At 45.5% G+C, this 16660-nt stretch overlaps 2 protein-coding genes across 2 annotated transcripts in view; one reads left to right on the top strand and one right to left on the bottom strand.

The window, feature by feature from the left end:
• Positions 1 to 3033, bottom strand: part of ABCA1 (ATP binding cassette subfamily A member 1) — a 109943-nt gene extending 106910 nt beyond the window's left edge. Inside the window, exon 1 of the mRNA XM_083481354.1 lies at positions 2711 to 3033. The gene's annotated coding sequence lies outside the window, so the exon portion shown is untranslated. The remainder of the gene's footprint in view (positions 1 to 2710) is intronic.
• The window catches only part of LOC310696250 (uncharacterized protein), a 960839-nt gene that overhangs the window by 559785 nt on the left and 384394 nt on the right, over positions 1 to 16660 (top strand). The gene's annotated exons all lie outside the window — the stretch shown is intronic.

Genomic DNA, 16660 nt, shown 5'->3' with positions numbered 1-16660 from the left:
GCCCTTGCTGTGACCTTGGATGAACCAAGAGCGCTGCTTTAGAACAAAAACAGCTGGAGTTTCACAAGGCCACAGGACAGAAAAGCAGGACAGGGAGCGAGGAAAGCTTACACAGCAGAGAAGAAGTGGGAGGATGGCTTGGACATTCCAGGATGTGGGGAAACTCTACACTATAAGGAGGCAAAACTAACCTCGCACAGACAGAATAATTGTGTCTTTCCTGCAGTTGGAGAACTTTGGGGAGAGGGTTCAGCTAAAAGGTCTCTCCCTAGTTTGCTAGTTCCATGTATATGAAGATGTGCAGCAACATCAAAAAGGCACTCTGCAGAATTTCACAATTGGTGAGCAGGCTGTGGCCCTACAGATGGACTCTAGCTCCCATCAGGCTCCATCAGACTGACTAATGGGCAGGGATGATGAACATCCTAGTTCAGCAATGTCTTGAGGGCCAACGCATTGCCCGCCAAGGTCCTAGAAAAAGATCTCCATACAGAGAAAGAACATTTGGCACTTTCATTTCTGAGGAAGATCTTATTTAAAACTTGCAGTGATGGTATCGTTGGGTGGTGTAACGGACAGCTGTGTGCCAGTCATACAAGTTAGGGGTATTGACCCTGGGGAACCGCAACTGGTCTACACAGTATGTGCAGGCAACTAAAGACATGCATGTAGGATCTACAGTGATGCTTCATGAAAATGATTTCTAAGCACGCTTTTTAAAAATAAAAAACAAACAAACCTGAAATTGCAACAAGCTCACTAGGTAGAAACAAACTCATTAAATTTAAAGTTGAAAACATGGGTTGTTTTTTTTTAAGAGAGCCAGTGTTGTGTGGGAACTAAGAGACCAGGGTTTGAATCCCTACTCGGCCCAAAGATTACTGGGTGACCATGGACCAGTCACTGCCTCTCGGCCTGACACGTCGGCAGCATCGTTGTGGGGATTAAATGGGAGGGGGGAGAGAACCATGTTTGCTGCCTTGAAGCCCATGGACAAAAGGTGCATCAAACAAATAAAACTCCTGTTATCCATCTCAAACTTCTTTTTATTCTTCTTTATTTGCCACATTTGTCTCTCAACTTTCCTCCAAAGAATTCAGAGCGGGGTTTGATTCACCACCATCACAACAACAACCCAGTAAAGGTGGTGAGGGTCTTCAGCTCACCTAACAAGCTTCATGGCTGAGGGGGGTGGGGGATTTTTACCCAGGCTGTTAACCTAATCCACTAACACAGCCATATGCATATGATACCAAACTCCTATTTATCACCAATACATACACCCCCAACACAACTATGGCCTTTTTGTTCACATATTTACAATGCTCCCAGACCAATGGATCGCCCTGTAGATCAGCTTGGGCAGGAAAATGATCATTGCTAGTCCCTGTCCCCTTGGGCTTCCTTTTTTCTATCCCAACCCTTGCAAAACAAAACTCCCAGTTCCTGTTGGGTCCTGACTCACAAAGAATGGAATCTCTTTCCACAACGGTGGGCCAAAAGACCAGAAGCATGTTTTAAACTTATTGCTACTATTCTTACAAATATATTGTTATTGCTATATGTTGCTTCTCCTAGCAAAAAAATCCAAAAAACCCAAAAAACTTTTCCTGTGTCCAGAGTGCTTTCTTACCAGGGCTGAGGTGCAAAATCCATCAGATGAGATGGATTTGCACCATTACTATTATTATTATTGTTCCATTTGCCAGGCTGATGGCTTTCATTAAGCTGCCATACGTACCCCGGGGTTACTCTCGGTCATTTCTAGCTACTTAGAGCTCCTCGTATCTGTCTGTCTCTCCTCGCAGCCCAATTTTTTTTGGGTCTTGCCTCAACAGCCCCAACTGCAGGCGTCTTCTGATAAAGCAGCCGTCGAAAGAGAGAAAGAGAGAAAAACAGGCTCCCTCTCTCAGGCTCGGATCCAAGGGAACCAACCCTCCATGCCGCCAGAAACCTTATTTGTTTCTTTTCAAGGTGCCCCAAGTCTCGTGCAAGAGAGCCTTTTTCTGCTGGGAGGAAAAATAACAAATTTGCGCGCTGCCTCCATTCAACTCCTCAGCTAAACCCTGAGGAAACGCTTCACACTAAATGTGTTGCTTTGACACAGGGGGGGAAACAAAGAGGGGCAGGATAGAAAGGAAGAAAACGAAAGGAAAATATATCTGGGGGGACCTCAAGCAACCTGAGGCGTCGCTTTTTGTCTCTAGCTAGATCCCCAACCATTTACAGCTCGCCTCGCCTCTTTTGTCCTCTCCAAAACGAGTCCCAATTCCCAGCCGGAGTTGCACCCAACAGGCACCGAAACGGAACGGAACAGAAAAATAAGGGTGCTGGGGCGCCCAGGCATGCTCGGAACGTGCGGGGGAGGAAGGCGTGTATGAGAGAGGAACAAAACGCACTCTGCACATGCTCAGAGGTCTGCTTCCCCAGCCCCACGCAAAGCATGGAAAGAAAAACAGCGAGGTCCCCCAAAGTGAGTTGTTTTCGGCGCCAGCGCTCAGGCTCTTTGTGTCGGTTTTGCATAGGCGCAAATGAAGCCCCGGCAGCTTTCTATGGGGCGGCTGGTGTGGGGTGGGTGGAAGTAGGGGGGAGCCCCCCAAAGTCCATCTTAACCGGGGGTGGGCTGATTTTCAACAACCCTCTTGTACCCCCAACCATTTCCCCAGCCCCAACCCCATCCCCCCCAAAAAACAACCCCATCTCATTTTACCTGCTCGCCAGTTTGATCTGAGGGTGTCTTTCTTGTCCCCTTCGATGGGGAATGGAAAAGAGAAAAGTCCTCTCCACGAAGCCTGAGGATAGTCCCCCTGGACCTGGGTTATTGTGTGGTGGTTGATATTTGCAGGCGGGGCGAGTAAGGCGGCGGGGAGAGCTGCCTCTGCCCCTTGCCAGCTGCCCCACGGACGGAGACCAGGAGATCTGTTGAACCCGGAGCTCCTTATATAGATTCCGCCGGCGCTGCACGGAGGAGGTTATTATCGGTCAACCGCGGCTTCCTTCTGCTCTCGCTGCTGCTGCTGCTGCTCTGCCTCTGTTTATGTATTTCAGTCACTCACCGCCAGCACGTGGAGGACAAGCACGCCTCTTAAAAGGGCGACGCGGGATGCCATCCATTTCACCATTTCACTTGGCCCTCCAGCTGTTTTGGGACTACAACTCCCATCATCAATAGCTAACAGGACAAGTGGTCGAGGATGATGGGAACTGAGTCCAAAAACAGCTGGAGGGCCGAGTTTGGTCCACAGAGACTAGGACTTGCCGATCAGAAGGTTGACGGTTTGAATCCCCGCGACGGGGTGAGCTCCCGTTGCTTGGTCCCAGCTCCTGCCAACCTAGCAGTTCAAAAGTGCAAGTAGATAAATAGGTACCGCTCCGGCGGGAAGGTAAATGGCATTTCCGTGTGCTGCTCTGGTTCGCCAGAAGCAGTTTAGTCATGCTGGCCACATGTACGCTGGCTCCCTCGGCCAATAAAGCAAGATGAGCGCTGCAACCCCAGAGTCGGTCACAACTGGACCTAATGGTCAGGGGTCCCTTTACCTTTTTACCCCGAGAGGAAGGGGAGAGTGGGGATCAGTCCCCCAGGAGGCCCCGCCACCTCTGCCCTTGCTTCAGGTTGAATTATCATTACAACAACCCTGTGAGGTAGGGTAGACTGAGAGGCACTGCTTGGCCAAAGGTCTCCCATTGAGTTTCATGGCTGAGCATGGATTTGAGTCCTGGTCTCCCATGTCCTACAACTGCTACATCACTAAGCCCTCTGTTGCGCATATTATCGGTTGCGCTTAAGTTTGCACTCCACGGTATACCTGACTGTGGCATTTTTCCTTCCCTTGGTAAGGATGCGTGACAGCCATTCACATACAGGGTAGGAAGTAAATGGTAGTGCCGTTGAGGTGAGAGTAAAACCTGTTCTCTGGTGCTGATCTTCCCCACCGGACTGCTTTGACCCAGCTTGGGTTCAATTTCTTCGTCAGACTGTGCTGGAATCTTGGACAACCAGACAGAATCAGACAGACAAATGCAGAGAGACCTGCCACATGGATGTGCCATGTGGCACAGCCGGCGGGCATTTATGGCGCACAGGAACAGGCAGATGAAGTCTGTGGGTTTTGGGGTTTTTGACTTTTTTACTCATGGCTTACTTTCACCTACTCTTTCCCTCTCCCAGTCACCACAGCTTCTTGCTGAGATTTGAAAGCTAACATTATTTGCCTTGGGCACCTGCCTTGCTCTGCCTAAAAGTAGGGCTGGTCCTGGTGCCTAACCTTTCACTCTCAGTTTGCATCTATGTTTGCTCTGCTCAGATACAGTCCCAGGTGCTCATCCCCAGAGAACACTCTGGAATGAGTAAGAAATGCTCTTTTTCTGGGGGTTCCCAAGGGTATGTAGTACTGCCACTCTCATCCATCCCCACCAAGAAGAAAATAACTACCGTATTTTTCGCTCTATAACACGCACCAGACCATAACACACACGTAGTTTTTAGAGGAGGAAAACAAGAAAAAAAATATTCTAAACGAAATAGTGATTATATGATTTTTGTGGTTCATGCTGTGGCCACAGACATGTGATCTGACAGTGAGTTTGGAGTAGCCCAATGCAAAAATCCTAAGGATCGATGTGGATCCATGCTTTGTAACCACGGAGGAGGGAAGGAAGGGGAACTATGGATCCTCTGCTCACGACTGCAGCAGATCCCCCCCCCCCCGCCACCCGCAGGCATTCGCTCCATAACACGCACAGACATTTCCCCTTACTTTCTAGGAGGAAAAAAGTGAGTGTTGTGGTGCAAAAAATACGGTAGTTAAAAGTGTGGCACTTAACTGTAACAACTTCATGGTGAGTACTACTGACACCTTTTTTTCTAGAAGAAAGGCAGTGTGTGTGGGCAGGCCTAACACTTGCGTGGAGGATCTGATAGACTGGAAGGTAAAGGAGACATTCTCTCCAGGTAAGGGGGGGGGAGAGACAGAACACACCTTGTCTAGTCTGGATTCTCACAGTTTAGTACTTGTATAGTATAAATCAGGAAATCAGCCCTGAGCGCTCACTGGAAGGACAGATGCTGAAGCTGAGACTCCAATACTTTGGCCACCTCATGAGAAGAGAAGACTCCCTGGAAAAGACCCTGATGTTGGGAAAGAAGGAGGGCACAAGGAGAAGGGGAAGACAGAGGACGAGATGATTGGACAGTCTTGTCAAAGCTACCAGCATGAGTTTGACCAAACTGCGTGAGGCAGTGGAAGACAGGAGTGCCTGGCGTGCTCTAGTCCATGGGGTCACAAAGAGTCAGACACGACTAAACAACAACAATAGTATACATGGAGTTCTCCTGAAAGCTGAGTGTGTGGACTTCTGCCCCTCTGTGTCTACCGGATTTACAGTGGTACCTCAGTTTTCAAACGTTCCCCTTGACAAATGTTTTGGAACTCGAACGCCGAAAACCCGGAAAGAAATGCTTCGGTTTTCAAATGTGCCTTGGATGTCAAACAGGAAACATGGCTTTCATTTTGAGTTTGTTTTGAGTTTTCCGTTTTCGAACGTTTTGGAACTCGAACGTTCTTCTGGAATGGATTATGTTCAAAACCCGAGGTACCACTGTACTGGAGTCAGATTTTTGCTTGAAGGGACCCAGATGGATGAAAGCACACACTCCAGAATTTCAGAATGGCTGTCCCACTACAGTCGCCTTATGCGCTCTAGTGAGACTCCCAGCTCACAGACTGAGAGCTGACAGGATAAGCGTAACACGGGGCGGTTCATAATAATCTAGTAAAGCACAGTGCATCTTTCCTCTTCCCCCTTGAAAATGTGCACAGCGAACAAGAACATGTTTGACCTTCAAACAGAGGAGGTACTAAACGTGCACAGTCAAGTTTCACTGAGGTAACTTCAGCGCTCACAAAAGAGTTTGCATTGCAATAGGAATTGCAAGTCCCCTCCCTTCCTTTGTAACAATCCGTCTGTGGGTGATGTTTCAACTTCATATGGGGAATTATGCCACAAACATAAGGTTACCAGATTTTTTTCAAAGAATCCGGGGACACTTTTTTTTGTAAAAAAGAAAAAAAATTATTTTTAAAAAAGTTGTTTGTTTGTTTGTTTGTTTAAAAAGAAGTAATATCTTCTCTTCTGTGGTCTCCTTTGTCGCACAGCCTTCCTCTGGGTCCCAGCCTGCTTTCTTGGAGTGCTAGCCACCATGGAGTAGGCTCAGGTCAGGCCTAGGCTTGGCCACGTGTCCTTGCCCTCCCACCTTTTTTCCTCAGCGGCGGCAGCAGCAATGAGCAAGGTAAGGTCTCCCCCAGTGGCATAGCGTGGGGGGTGCAGGGGGGGCTGGCCACACCGGGCGCAACATCTGGGGGTTAGGGTTAGGGGGCGCAAATCCACGGGTTAGGGGGCGCAAATTACTTGCCTTGCCCCGGGTGCTGACAACCCACGCTACGCCACTGGTCTCCCCTCTTTTCTCCTTCCTCTTTCTCTCCCTCCCTTTCTCCTTCTCCTCTCCCCTTTTCTCCTTGTGTCAGTTCCAGGGTTTTCCTGGCCCTGGAGTGCCGCTGGGCAGTAGGCCAGGTGGCCAGGCGCTCTTGCACCCGGCTGGATTTCGGTAGCGGGGGTGTGTGTGTCAGCGGTTCCCCCAGTTGATGAGCTGGGTGTTCCCAGTTCCCCCTCGGCAGTGGCAACGGCAGTCTCAGCAGCCCGGAGCCAGCCTGGTGGCGCAGTTGGCTCTAGCTGGCTTCAGGAGCTGCTCGCTGCCATGGCACCCACCATTTTGCCTTGCCAGAAGTCCCCATATGATGTGTCTTGTTGTGCCGTTGAACCAATCATGCAACATTCATTCCCTACTAATAAATCTACAACACTTAAAATATAGATCCGGGGACATTAAATGAAATCTGGGGACTGTCCCTGGGAAACAGGAGCGTCTGGTAACCATACACAAACATAAGCCCCCAGCTTTCAATCCTACATGTCACTCATTGTGCAAAGCAGATGCCAATCTCTTGAAATGGCACATTTTATACTCAATCAATCAATCAATCAATCAATAAACTGGAAGTTTTATTCCAGTTATCAATGCGTTGAATGGAGATACTGTACTGCAAACAAAAAGATGAATTGTCAAGCAGGCAAGTGAAAACAAGAAGCCTCATTTCCCCCAGCCCACTAATAATGGGGTTATCGGCTCTCACAGAAGCTGTTTTTCTCCAGAACATGTCCAAAGAATAGCCCAGGCAGTCAGCACCACATCCTGGGTGGCGTCTTTCATTGCTGTCACAGGCAGGGAAATGAGTTCATCGCTCCAAAGCTACTCACTTCCCTCACAATGGTTCTCACAATGGAATGTCAGATGCAAAAGTCCAGGGAGGAAAGTAGGAAGATGTAAAGGCAGATGGAGAACATGTGACTTTCTCTCCTGGGGTGGGGAATCCATGGCATCCAAGTTACAGGGAACCAGGCAGAGGGCCTTCTCGGTAGTGGCGCCCTCCCACCAGATGTCAAAGAGAACAACAACTACCAGACTTTTAGGAGACATCTGAAGGCAGCCCTGTTTAGGGAAGCTTTTAATGTTTGATGTATCACAGTATTTTAATATTCTTTTGGAAGCCGCCCAGAGTAGCTGGGGAAACCCAGCCAGATGGGCGGGGTATAAATAAATTATTATTATTATTATTATTATTATTATTATTATTATTATTATGGCTGTCTAGGTCTTGCTAGGCAATCGTTCCTGTCTTCCCTGACCATTGAACATGCTGACTGGAGTCCAAAGTGAAGCAAGGAACACCTGGATTCCCCAATCCCTGTTCTAGCTATTTGAAGGCACTGGGATATTGGAAACATGGGCTATTTTGGGTAAGATATGTGAAATATAATGCCCACGGAACTTTGGTGTACAAACGCAATAGTCTTCTGAATACTTGCTTCTAGAAGCAGACAAACGGGAAGGCTCATCGACTTGTGATTTAAAAACGAAAAAGAAAACTGGTCAGGGGGTCTAGCCAGGACAGCTTTAGAACTGTCAAGTCTGGTGCAGTATGAGATTTTGGATGTGACAAGGATGGAGTCTGCTGCCTGCCAAGCATGGACACTCCAGGAGAGGAGTGCCAACTTGAATAAAATATTGGGGAGGCAGGTAACAGACACTCCAAGTGTCCCTATTTTCCAGGGACAGCCCCAGATTTACAGATGTGGTCCTGGTTTCTGATTTGATCCCAGAATGTCCCACTTTTCCTGATGATGCCCCTATTTTCATCAGAGAAATGTTGGCGGGCATGGCGTTGTCTGACCCCCAAGCTGTCTGAAGGAGATAAGTAACTATACAACCTTTAGAAGACATCTGAAGGCAGCCCTGTATAGAGTTTTTTAATGTTTAATGTTTTATTGTGTTTTTATACATATTGGTAGCTGCCTAGAGTTGCTGGGGCAACCCAATCAGATGGGCAGGGTATAATTATTATTATTATTATTATTATTATTATTATTATTATTATTATTAGGATGTCCCTATTTTCATCACAGAAATGTTGGAGAGTATGAGGTAAGCCCCACCCCACATAATAGTGACATGGCACACATACAGCATTTGATTGACAATGCCCATCAACTGGGGGGGGGGGACCTCCGACCCCCTCAGTTATTTTATTGACTGAAGGGACTTTGGGCCCTAGGAGTTAGCTCCTATGTACCAGGAGATTAGGCCTGCCACATTTTGGCAGTGTCTCCCAGTACACATTGTGGGAAGTTAATAGAAATTTCGTTTAAGAACAACAACACACAACCACAGAACACGTGGCTTTTGTGACAAAATGCCCAGTGCCAACCCTGAGTCAAAGAGATCAAATGAACAGAGAAAGTAACTGCTGGTGAGCCACCCTACAATAAGGAAAGATCGTCACTTTCTTCCCTTGCTTCTTTGCTCCTAGAGTCATCCAAGTAGCTGCAGCTTAAGAAAAACAAAGTGAGATGAATCCTAGTTTGGTCCCGAAAAGCAGTTCTTCAATTCTAAACTTTGCATGTCATTTTTAACTTAAAACAAATGCCCTAGTTTGTGTCCTAGTTAGAAAGCAAGACAGATAACATGATCCTTTGGGTTGAAAACAACAACACACATATTCAGGAAATTGCATTCCAGAAGATTTTTTATTTTTTTTAACCTTTCCTCTCTGGCATTAGATGACAAGAGAGATCAAGCATAGCCTCACCACCATCACACCCTGTTCTCTCTGTTTTTATTCAAAAGCATCACTTTTCTATTACATTAAATTAGGATGCTTCCAGGCATGCGGGACTTAATATTGCAGGTTAGCCATTAAGTTATCACAAAACAGTCACAGGTAACAGTTTGCTTCGTTAATTTGCCAAATTTGCCTGGATGAATCCAGATTAAAAATACGTGCTGGCATTTTGATGCTGACAATGTTGTGTGGACTCATCCCATCCCATAGTAAACACCTGTCTGGAAGCATCCTTAGTCTGTGGATCTTGAACATGCTTTCATTTCTTTCTTTTTTCTTTTAAAAAAACACACTCAAGTGCCTTTTAAATGTTCAGCATTCATGGTTCTGTTCTGATGTTGTTTCAACTGTGCTCATGTTGTGCTTTTATATTTCATGTACTTTTGTATGTTGCCCAGAGGACAAATTAATATCCCTGATTGGCTTCGGCAGAGTGAAGGCATTGTAACTTAGATGAAAGGTGCTTGTTGCCTAACTCAGTTTATCTTGGTCCAGAGAGTCTTGCTGGATTGATACTAGAGCAACAGCCTTTTGATTTGGCAACAGTGAAGAAATCAAAAGAGAAGTTGTGCCTCTAAGACTAAAACCAAATCAAAACAGTTGAATCAGTTATTCAGCTAATGTACACTTGCATTTCACTCTGTGGCAGTCATTCCATACATGGTACAGGAAACCAGTCAGTCGGCCAGTCAGTCTATCAATCAATCAATCAATCAATCAATCAATGGCTGCTTTAAGATCAAAGTACCCCCTGCCTAACAGAGCATACTGGTCACTATAATTTTGTAACATTATGTGTTCTGCCCCTGCTGCTTCCCAAGCAGCCATCATTAGGGGCAGGTAATTCTGCAACAGGTACTATTGGCTCCTCCTATCAGTCTTAGGTCACTTTCAGGTATTTTGCAGATGGGATTTGATTGCATAGGTGAATTCATATTCAAATTAATGGGGTTTTTTATACTGGTTTTTTTCCATTATGTATTTTGTGTTTTTATATTGTGGTTTTATGTTGTCTGGACGCGGGTAGCACTGTGGGTTAATCAGAAGGTCGGCGGTTCGTATCCCTGCAACGGGGTGAGCTCCCATTGCTTGGTCCCTACTCCTGCCAAACTCGCAGTTTGAAAGCACATCAAAGTGCAAGTAGATAAATAGGTACCACTCCAGCGGGAAGATAAACGGCGTTTCCGTGTGCTGCTCTGGTTCTCCAGAAGCGGCTTAGTCATGCTGGCCACATGACCCGGAAGCTGTACGCTGGCTCCCTCGGCCAGTAAAGTGAGATGAGCACCGCAACCCCAGAGTCGGTCATGACTGGACCTAATGGTCAGGGGTCCCTTTACCTTTTTTATGTTGAACCGCCCTGAGAGCTGTATAGGTATGGGGCGGTCTACAAATTTAATAAATAAATTTCATCGCATGAATAAAGTGACCTGGCACTCTGGCACAACAAACTCGCGTCTAAAAACCCACAAACATTTTACTGCGAATAAAGTTACATGAAAACATGTTGGAAAGTGTGGGATAATAATTGCCTGATGTGATGTCATCTAACCTCCACACAAATCAGAATGATGCAAGAGGTCCCACCAGAATTGATTGATTGATTGATTGAATTTATATACCGCCCTATGCCCGGGAGTCTCAGGGTGGTTCACAGAATAAAATCAAGATATAAAACCACAAAATACATAATAAAAATAAAAACAACAACCCAATAGCACCCCCACCACACACACACAAAACACATTTTAAAAGGGCATAGTATATAAATCAGATCAACCAAAGGCCTTCAAGATTTAACTTTTAAGTCAAGTAGCCCCAGAACCTGCACTGGTTTTAACTGCACTTTAAACTTTAAAAATTGCCATGCCTTTCCATAGGGCTTGCTTCATTGTACATTTTACAGTAATTACCGATGCTTTTAATGTTTTGATGGAATTCTTTTAATGTGCATTTTAATTATGTATGCCTGCCATCTTCCATGTTTTTTGCCAGCCATTCTTTCACTGTGGGTGGTAACCTATTTCCTCCTTTGAGCAACAGGCACACAATTAGCAACGATTAAATTGCACATGAGAGCCTTATCCTTGTGTGTGGAATTTACAACTTGTTCCATACCTGTAAATGGCTTAGGAGCTATTTTGGCATGTCAGTGGCATATAAATTATAAAGAATAATAGTAATAACAATCTACTTCAAAGGAAAGACTGGTGGTCAGAAGAACAAAATCAGGAGAGAGCAATTGAAGTTTACAAAAGGGCTTGATTTATATTGTCTCCTGAGAACCCACTGCAGCTGGGGTGGTTAATCTCATACAGAGAAATACTATTTGTTGTTATGCCAACCTCAATTCATTATGCACACCAAGAAGCGTGACTGTAAACGAAGGTGTGTTCAGATTTGCACAACCAGAAGATGGAGTAAGACTGGGATGCTAGCCATTGGCTAAAATTCTTACCAGCAGAGAGGAAAACACTTAAAAATTAAGGCAACCTCCTTTTTCTCATCTCCTTAGCTCAGTTCTGTTCCTTCCTGAAAGATTCCAAACTCTGAAAAGACCCTTTGGAGTGTTAAATAATTTTTAATCACTTCATTAAACTCGTAAGGAGATTTGTAAAAGGAATTCCCAAAGGGATATGCTGTTTAAGCAAGAATTAAGCATTTTGATGGTGCTCTCTGAGTAGCCAGCAAGAGGTACCGGTAATTCACTTTTATAATTACACACATAGTCCTGCATTAAAGTTTTGCTTTTCAATATCTGAAGGGAATTACAGAGCTGGAAAGCTATGGGGTATATATATATATATATATATATATATATATATATATATATATATATATTGAAAAGGGGTACAATTTAAATGGTATTCAGTTCACAGAGCTGACTGATCAGGCAAGCTCTGCCAGCAACATTCCTCTACCATTTGAGACTCCAAGAGAGTGGAACTATGCAAAATGGAGTTGCATGTTAAACAGTTTTGACCTTGGCTCATTTGTGAGCTTAAGTCTTGATCTTGCAACCAAAGCTACCCAAGAAAAGAAATCACTCTGACAAGCACACTATCATTATTAAACTATAATTTGTGTGTTGGTGAGCTAGCATTAGAGCTGGTTTAAACATGTCTAGAAACACTGGAAGCTGACTTCTATTGAGTCAGACCATTGGTGCAACAAGGTCCTGTACGCTGCCTACTCTGGCTGGCAGCAGCTCTCCAGGGTTCCCAGTTAGGACTGTGCATGCTCAGTTGCCATGGAATACTGACTGATTGTTGTGGGAGGGAACTGGAAAACCAGAGGTGGAATCAAACGGAAGGGACTAGCCGGAATCCTGAACAGAATCCTCCATGCTGCAAAATTTCACTGCAGGATCCCACTTACACTAGTCTAAAGTGTATCATTTTAATAAAAAATTAAAATTCCAAGATGCTGCCATTCAACCCAGCACCTTTGCATTCATCAGCTGGAGAATAGCTGCAGGTGGAACAGAAACACATAGAAGACTGTGTGCAGATTCTTCTGATCTTGGATAGCTCAGTCAGTAGATCACAAGACTCTTAATCCCAGGGTTGTGGGTTCAAGCCCCGTGTTGGGTGAAAGATTCCTACATTGCAGGGGGTCAGACTAGATGACTCTCATGGCCCCTTTCAACTCTACAGTTCTATGATCTCTGTGTAGAACAGGGGTAGCCAATGTGATGCTCTCCATATGATATTGGGCTACGATTTACATCATCACTGACCACAGGTTAAAAATGGAAAAGTTGGGGAAGGGGTCCAGTATGTCTTTGAGATGGTTAGGTCACCAGTTACTGCAAGCCATACTGATTTTTTAAAATAATGATAATAATCAATTACTTCCACCTGCTTCTTTGTTAATTCCAAAAACACCTGTGAGATTCCACAGAAAGCATTTCATTATTCTTTTCCCCACAGTGTGAACACTTGTCATCTTGCCCAGAAACCTCCTGAGATAAACTTAGCACTTGAAGAAACATAAATGGAACAGTTGAGGAGTGATTCCCTCTCATTCAGTCCAGCCACAAATTTAGGCTGCAATCCTGCGTGCAGTTGCGCTATTTAAATCCCATCAAAGTCTGCAGGATTTGATCAGCCCAACTGTGTACAAAATTGCAGCCTCAGGATTTCAGTTTCAGGGGGAGAAGCCTGTGAATATTAACTGCTCTTTCTCTGGATGGTTACTGTTCTATGTTATGGTTTGCTTTCCTGTTACCATGGAGGTTGTTAAGAGCAGCGACGCTCCAGGTCCACAAGTAGACCAAAGGCCGGATTTCCTCTAAATTCTTGCAGTTATTTCAAGGCATTCTTACTGTTGCCATGTCAGCATCATGGCTGGCTGCAGCTTATGCCCTCTTCATCTAGGTGACTGTTTGATTTCTGCACTAATTAATGTATTAAAAATATCTCCTATGTGGTGTACAGAAAACTGAAGCAACAATAAGCAATTTTGTTGTTGTTTAGTCGTTTAGTCGTGTCCGACTCTTCATGACCCCATGGACCAGAGCACATCAGGCCCTCCTGTCTTCCACTGCCTCCCGCAATTTGGTCAAACTCATGCTGGTAGCTTTGGGAACACTGTCCAACCGTCTCGTCCTCTGTCGTCCCCTTCTCCTTGTGCCCTCCATCTTTCCCAACATCAGGGTCTTTTCCAGGGAGTCTTCTCATGAGGTGGTCAAAGTATTGGAGCCTCAGCTTCAGGATCTGTCCTTCCAGTGAGCACTCAGGGCTGATTTCCTGAAGAATGAATAGGCTTGATCTTCTTGAAGTCCATGGGACTCTCCAGCACCATAATTCAAAAGCATCAATTCTTCGGAGATCAGCCTTCTTTATGGTCCAGCTCTCACTTCCATACATCACTACTGGGAAAACCATAGCTAAGCAAAAAGACACAATTACATATAAAAAAATGCCACGTTAACACAAAGCAGCAGCATACAGTCAGCTGTTGGGCAGCAGTTAAAACTGTCGCCATAGCTGTTGACGTTCTTGTGCCTGCCAGATCTGGATCCTTGGCTATCGTGTTTCTGGATTTAAATGCTCATGGTAGGTGAAATAGCAAACATAGATTGAAACAGAGGCAACAGCAGGTGGGCCTGAGAGCAAGGGGACAGAACAGGGTTATCACTGCCAAACATTTATCCAAGTCCCTTTACTAAAGTCAGACTGTGCCAGCATTTCAGAGTTTGGATTGCTTTCCTGTGGCCATCTGGGCACGATTTGTGCCATCGAGTGAATGGTTGGCATATTGGATTTCACCAGGTGCTGTTCACAATCTTCCAACCCTCTCTTCATTGTCCCAGGGACTAGAAACTTGCTAAAGACAATGAAGACTGGGATTCACAGGATTCTGTTATTCTGTACTCGGTACAAATTTGTGCACAAGCATCCCATGATCACTATATTGTAGATCAAGGTGGACAGACCACACCTGGAATATTGTGTCCAGTTCTGGGTGCCACAATTCAAGAAGGATGGTGACAAGCTGGAATGTGTGCAGAGGAGGGCAAACAAAAGGACCAAGGGTCTGGAAACCAAGCCTTATGAAGAACAGTTGAGGGAGCTGGAAAAGAGGAGACTGAGAGGAGATAGGATAGCCATCTTCAAATATCTCAAGGGCTGTCACATGGAAGATGGAGCAAACTTGTTTTCTCCTGATCTAGAGGGTAGGACTCGATCCAATGGTTTCAAGTGACAAGAAAAGAGCTTTCAAGTAAACATCAGGAAGAAGTTGCTGAATTTTCCTTCATTAGAAGCTTTTAAGCAGAGGTTGGATGGCCCTCTGTCATGGGTGCTTTAGCTGAGATTCCTGCATTGCAGGGGGTTGGACTAGATGACCCTTGGGATCCCTTCCATCTCTCTGAATCTGACTTTCCAGATGTTTCTGGGCTGCAACTCCCATGACCCTTCAACATTGGTGTCATGGTCTGGTTCACAGGTGATTGAAGTCCTGGCAGGGGAAGTCAGGACCGGGGGCAAGATGGCGGGGTGGGAGCAGGAACGGGGGTCCAGAAGCCAGGAGTCTGAGGGTTAGAGAGCTGGGAGTCAAGAAGCCAAGGGTCTGAGGATCAAGAAGCAGGGAGTCAAGAAGCCGAGGTTCAAGGATCAGGAAGCAAGAACCCAAACACAGCAAGGCAGGGAGTGTGTTGCTGTGGCAAAGAGTCAAAGGGGAAATGAGGCGGAAATGACTGGCAGAATCCGAGACCAGGGAGAAGAGTTGGTGGAAGAAGATTGGAGGAAATTTAAAACTTATTTGCAGAAATATTGTAAAATTTTTGAATGCTGATGACATTGAAATGAATTGCAGGGGTTCTAGCAACAAGGTAAAATGTAAGATTGGATTAATAATAGATAAACTAATAGGACATGAATTTGCTGAACCAATTCTTAAAAGGGATACAAAAATGGGAGACGTGAGGAAGTCAGGAAAATAAGTTAACTAAAGATGAGAAATCAAGAAAGAGGGAATTTTTGTTTTCTTTTATATGTGTTTTTTCTTTTTCTTTTTTTGTGTTTAATGTCTGTATTTTTGTATTTTGTAATTTTGTATCTTTTTCGTTTTTGTATTTTTCTAAACTTTTCTATTGATAAAACCCAATAAAATATTATATATATATATAAAAAGAGTCAAAGGGAAAATGCTGACCTTATATCCCTTCTTGGCTCTTGTCACCAGTTGCTGTGAGTCACCAATCAGCCTCAGCTGTGCGGTCGTGCCTTGCCTCTTCAGCAGGGGCGCGGACTTATAAAAAATATTGGGGGGGCCCGGGAAAGCTCATGAATAATAAATAAGCTCATGAATATGCAGATAAAGTGGCGCCGCCTCCTCGTGAGCGAATAGGGGAGAGTGTGCTGCGCCTATTAATCAGCTCTGAAGGAAATTGGGTGGAGCTTTTGCTCGGGAGGGAGGGCAGGAGGCATGCAGCCCGACCCTGTGCATTTCGGGCTGGGGGAGGGGCGGCGGTGGTGCTCTGCTGGAGGGGCGCCCGAGATTATTGGGGGGGCGGAGCCCCCCCAAACGAATTTTTGAGGGGGCTCGGGCCCCCTCAAGCCCCATGGAGTCGGCGCCTATGCTCTTCAGAACAAACTTAGGAAGGCCCCAGTCCTGCAAAGTCCTACTGGTCACAGGGCCTGGCTCCTGCATGCACACCTGACAATTGGTCATGCTGGCTAGGGCTGATGGGGGCTGGAGTCGAACAACATCGGGGGGGGGGGGAGCAGGTTCGCCCTCCTGGCTGTAAATCCTACACAGCCCTCATATGACAGTAAGCATGAGGCGAGAGCAATTTCGCAAACCCTTTTCCTAAATTGAGCACAGCACAGCTTCACATGCATTTTTATCAACTGCTGCGGTCACCAGATTTTCGTTTACTTCCCTTTATGAATGCACACACTTCTTTTGTTCCACGGCAA

This window comes from Podarcis liolepis, assembly GCF_965112155.1.
Source record: "Podarcis liolepis genome assembly, chromosome: 17".
In the NCBI taxonomy this organism is placed as follows: domain Eukaryota; kingdom Metazoa; phylum Chordata; class Lepidosauria; order Squamata; family Lacertidae; genus Podarcis; species Podarcis liolepis.
Note: the sequence above shows the minus strand (reverse complement) of the source record. Positions and strands in the feature narration are given on the sequence as shown.